This window comes from Pinus tabuliformis, chromosome 5_1 (genome assembly GCF_031772625.1).
Source record: "Pinus tabuliformis cultivar Carrire ecotype Pingquan chromosome 5_1, CPIR1, whole genome shotgun sequence".
Classification (NCBI taxonomy): Eukaryota; Viridiplantae; Streptophyta; class Pinopsida; order Pinales; family Pinaceae; genus Pinus; species Pinus tabuliformis.
In genome coordinates, this window is record NC_142305.1 from 836,638,661 (window position 1) to 836,644,199 (window position 5,539).

General features: G+C 41.5%; 1 pseudogene; it reads left to right on the plus strand.

Moving 5' to 3' along the window:
- Window positions 1-3,600: 3,600 nt before the first annotated feature.
- Window positions 3,601-4,956, plus strand: LOC149167486 (E3 ubiquitin-protein ligase RING1-like; annotated as a pseudogene).
- The last annotated feature ends 583 nt before the right edge of the window (window positions 4,957-5,539 follow it).

Here is a 5,539-nt window from a genome sequence, read left to right on the forward strand (position 1 = left end):
TTCTCCCGTGGAAATTGTGGAACATGATGATTAGTTCTCCTGTGGGCCAGGATGATTTGTTCTCCGTGGCGACTGTGGAACAGGATGATTAGTTCTCTTATGGGCCAGGATGATTAGTTCTTCATGGCATCCACTGACAGGATGATTCATTCTCTTTTGGACATGACGATTAGTTCTCCTGTCAAGGCATCCTACCCATGCAATCTGGGACTCATGGGAAGTACCTCTCATCTGATCAATGAGCAGGGAAATGAGGATAGGGACCATAGTAGTACTATCAATGGATGCATCACTGTATCTACCATACTCCCTATGCTAGGATGACCTCCATTGATCTGGGATCAGTATGAGTGGTTTGAGACACTCTCTTGTGACATTGATCTAGGATCAGTATGAGTGGTTTGAGACACTCTCTTGTGACATTGATCTGGGATCAGTATGAGTGGTTTGAGACACTCTCTTGTGATAATGATCCGGGATCAATAAAACTAACTTCGGGTCAGTAAGAGTGATGTGATACACTCTCTTCAAATGAAACTAACTTCGGGTCAGTAGAGAATGGTATGAGACATTCTCGATCAATTCTTCTTCTTCATGGTTCAGCAGAGCAGAGCAGGGCAGAGCTCAACAGAGCAGAGCTCAACAGAGCAGAGCTCAACAGAGCAGAGCTCAACAAATCAAAGCAAAGCAGAGCTTAGCAGATTAGAGCAGAGCAGTGTAGGGCACTAATAGCAGAGATAGTACAGTCAGAAATATGGATCAATGGATGGAGTTCTCCCTAGTTGAGAGGGAATGTTAAAATTGGCAACTAGGGCAAAACTCCATGTGGGTCATCTTATTTATGGAAGCTGATATTTTTCTTGGATCCCTCTCATCGAAAGGTGTAGGATTGATCTAAAGATCATCCAATTCCGATAAATATTCATGGAGTTATGAATTTATTTGCGTTATAAGACAATTCGTCAAGGTCGGCCAACAACCAAATAAACCCCACATGTGCTCAACGTTTTAGTATAAATAGAGGTGGCCTTCAAGTCATTTCAACACACTTGGGATCTCTTCCTCTCTCTACTTGTCTTTGGGGTTTAGTAGGAGGAGAGTTCCTAAGGAATAACGTTGCCCTGATCTAGAGGGCAGAAAGCCGGAACTGCCAGAAAAGCCGGAACTGACGGAAAAGTCAGAAAAGCTGGAAAAGCCGGAAAAGCCTAAATTGCCGGAAATGCCGGAAAAGCCGAAATTGTCGGAAAAGCCAGAAAATCTGGAACTGTCGGAAATGCTGGAAATGCCGGAAAAGCCAGAACTGTCGGAAAAGCTGGAAAATCTGGAACTGCCGGAAAAGTCGGAACTGCCATGACTACCACGACTACCAGAACTTCCGAGAACAACCGGAACTGCCGGAACTACCGGGAACAGCCAGAACTGCCAGAACTGCCGAAACAGCCAGAGCATCTATCTCCGAAGGAGAGTAGCATGCAAGCAAAAACTAACTAACATTGGGATAGTTGTATGGTACTTAGCAGAAAATACACCAAGCATGCAATGTTATAGCTAGCATGCAAGTGACAACTAGCATGCAACAACAAACATGCTAAGGACAACAAGCAAGCAAGGGACAACAAGCAAGCATGGTGTAGCCAACACATAGGTTAGGATGGCAAGATGGTGCAACAATGACACATAATGCAGTACAGTGATGGGTATAGTCATGATTAATGAAGCGTGATGAGATGCAGCATAGTGATGATGGGTGCAGCATCGTGCAGCGCGAGGAGTTGCAGCATGATGACGAAATGCAGAACAACGATAGGTGAAGGAGTCACCTTGGAGAATTAGTTGAAGAAGCATGTCTTCAATTGATCTCATGTATCATATTTTTAGAGATGATCTATGCTCTTATCTAGATAAGTCAAAGTGTTGAATTCTGTTGTAAACGTACTATCTCTCTCTCTCTCTCTCTTTGTTGAACTATTGAAGAACATATAAGAATAATTGATCAAGGGTTTCCCCACATTGGGGTTTGTCCCTGGCTAGTGCCACATCTTGTGTCCTCTTGTCTTAGCTTGTCTTCTGCGATTTATGTTTATGTTCTATCTGCAGTTTACTTTAATGCTGATGTGATTGCTAATCTAGAAACGATATGGAGCTAACTGTGAAAATTGAAATAAATTGCTCTAAGCATAGAACATACCTAAAATTAACAACTTCCCAGTTATTTCTACTTTGTTTTGGATAGGCATTCCTAGAGATCTGTAAGCTACCAGAGCCTTCTTTAAATGGATCTCCTAGATTTGCAAGGTTCTCTCCTAGCAATGGAGATGATTTTAGGCATAGATAGTGGCATTTTTTATTAGTCAACTCCATCCTGCTTTTATAAGGACAACGTTTAGCCTTTGTTTGCAGATTTTGTCCAAGGAGAATTATGCCATCAACAAAGAGTTGATGAGAGATATACTTGATCTCGAAAGTGAGGAAACTCTTAAGTTCTGTAAATTAGAGAAAAGATGTAAATTTATGTGAGTCTCCTCTAGAGGGTTGTAATTGGAGTCTCCCCTAGCGGTTTGCACCTAAGGACCAAAATGCCAAATCTCATTCAAAGATCGTGTGTATCTAGAAACGATGATTCTTATTGAAATATGAGATTTTTTTTCTAATATTTTTTTTTTGTTGAGAAAATTGATCAACAAAGAATCACCTGGCACAAAGAACTAACGTGATTTTCCACTCGTCTTTCTTATTCTAGTTCCTTTATAGGTTATTTTTGCACAATCAGGCATCAAACTGTTTCTTGATCTGCTAACTTTATCTCCCAAAATTGTATTAGAGAAATAAGATATTTGGAATCTGTGAGATTGGAGACCAAAGAAGATCTGTTTCAGAGAGCTAAGGATGAGACCGAGAAAGTTGGGCATGCTCAGGAAATAGTTTTTATCAATAGAATCCAAGTTAAGTTAAGCAAAGTGCTTGTAGGGTATATAATACCCAACATTAGTGTGTTATGTATTCTTTTGATTGATTTTATCAGTTATGTCTCTGTAGAAAACTAACCTTTGGTAACAAAGCAGAGTTAAATTGGTGATGAGTTCAACTGACATGATTGAACTTGTGAAATTTGTGTGCAAATGGCATCATCCCTTATCCATGGTGTGTCAAATGCTTTGACAGAAAATCTTTCAGGTGCTGAAAACTACAATATGTGGGCAGACACCATGATGTTGGAAAATGTAACTAGGTTCGGTCTTCATTTAATTTATTTGAGTCATCATGTAATGTACTTGTCAAAGGAATAAAGAAAATATTTATTATTATTATTGTTGTGACTTATTAAATCCGAGCAGTCATGCATTCAGGGGGGAAGCCGAGAAATGGTTGTGCTTCTCAAGAAGCAGATCACACGGGAACAGATACAATCAAACTTGAGATTTGAGGTATCAAGGTGCATTGGGTCCATTTGCAGTGGACTAAATAAAGAATTTCGATGTGTATCATTTTTCTAGAGTCACGATGATGCCTATCACCAGCAGACAGATGCTATTGGATTGCATGCTCTGAGCAGCAACAAGGGGAGGAGGAAGGGAGGAATTAGGTGGGATGTAGATAAGGATGTCATCTAGAAGAGAAGGGCAGAGTTACTAGTGTCATTAGTGCCAGAGGAGTATCAGAATTGATGCGTGGGAGGAGGGCCTCATTTTCCCCCATTGCAATGGAGGCTTTGTCGAGGAAACAGAGAGACCAACACCAAATGTTGGGTACCACCCATATACACTTGGGGGAGGGCAAGGGCAGGAGCAAGGGGGATTACGATTCCAACCATGGCAAGCTAGACCAGGTCTTACCGGGGGTCATTCTACAACTCTTACAACTGATCATGGCATAACCCAAATGATGGAATCCCTTGCTGCTTTCTTCCAACATGGGAATGATGATGACAACAAAAACAATAGTAATACCAATAATGAGGAGTGGAGAGGGAGAGGAGGAAGGGTACAAATTTGGATGGATCCTGGTGGGTTCAATCCTATGATGTTTACTCATGGTCAAATGATGCATAATTTGATGAGTCTGGGTGGGGGAAATGTGGAATTCTTTGTTGATGATAGCACCAGGGTGCGGCCAACTAGATTACCTGGTAACTTTGGGGATTATTTCCTTGGGCTTGGTTTGGATCAACTTATACAACAACTAGCAGAAAATGACCCCAACAAGTATGGTACACCTCCTGCCTCCAAAGCTTCCATAGGAACAATGCCCACCATTAAAATTACCCAAGACCTTCTTGTTATCGATTCTACATAGTGTGCAGTATGCAAGGATGAATTTGAAGTGGGCACCGAAGTAAGACATATGCCCTGTAAACACATGTACCATTCTATTTTCATTCTTCCATGGCTTGAACAACATAATCCTTGTCCAGTTTGTCGATATGAGATGCCCACAGATGACGTGGAGTATGAGCAGGCTCGCTCCCATGGGAAAAGCTCTAGTTTGGTTCAAAATTTTGGCGACATATCGGATGGGCAAGGTGGAAATCTTGATAGGTTTTCTTCACGGGGTATTTTGGGAACATCAAATAATGGTAATAATGAATCTTTCAAGCTTGAAATGAGCTCTGGAAATACCATGGTCAGTACTAGTAGTATTGCCCCAAATCAACGAGAAGCTTCTGGTGGTGGTGCTACTATTATATTTCCTGCCCACGAAGCAGCTAATGTTAATGGTAGTGGTAGAGGGATAAGCAAGAACTTCGAGGTCTCTCTTGTGGGGCCATTCAGGGCTTCCTTTTCAACAACTTAGCAAGCTCAAGCTGAAACAAGCTCCGGTCCTGCAAACAGTGGAGAGACTATTTCTAGCAGACCAGACGAGGGAAATGATGTTCAGGGGAACAACTTAGCTACTGCGAGGGCAGAGGATGATGGTGATACTCTTATGTCTGAAGCAAGAGAGGGAGACTTGGAATGATGGTTTGTAACTTATATAGTTGCCCCATATAACAATTTTTTTACATTTAGAGGGAGCTCCCACAACAACCCACTCTTCCATACTTTGTTGTTGAATATATTTCCCTAATATTATATCTCTCCATAAGCCCTGAGCATTAAAATCCCTCCATAGATTACAACAGAGGAGGGCTAGATTAAACTACTTTGTGTCCCTTAATCCTTAGCCACCCAAATCTTAAGGGAAAGAAAGCATTCCAAGCTTGATGAGGTGATATTTTTTCCCTCGGCCAGATCCCGCCCACAAGAACTTGGAAATGATAGCGTTTATTTTGTGAATGATCGCTGATGGGAGAAGAAATAAGTGCATCCAATACACATAAATTCCTTGAAGCATCGATTTTATCAAGGTCACCCTACCCCCGAGGATCAGCCATCAATGTTCCCAAATAGAAAGCTTTTTCTAGATTTTTGTGATCAGCCATTCCTAGTCCAACAGTCTGTAACAACTAGGTTTGAGAAAGCATCCCATGTATTTGAATCCCGAAGACAAAGGGATCAACTTAATCCCAAATAGAGCTTCTATTTGTTGGCCGGTCGATACA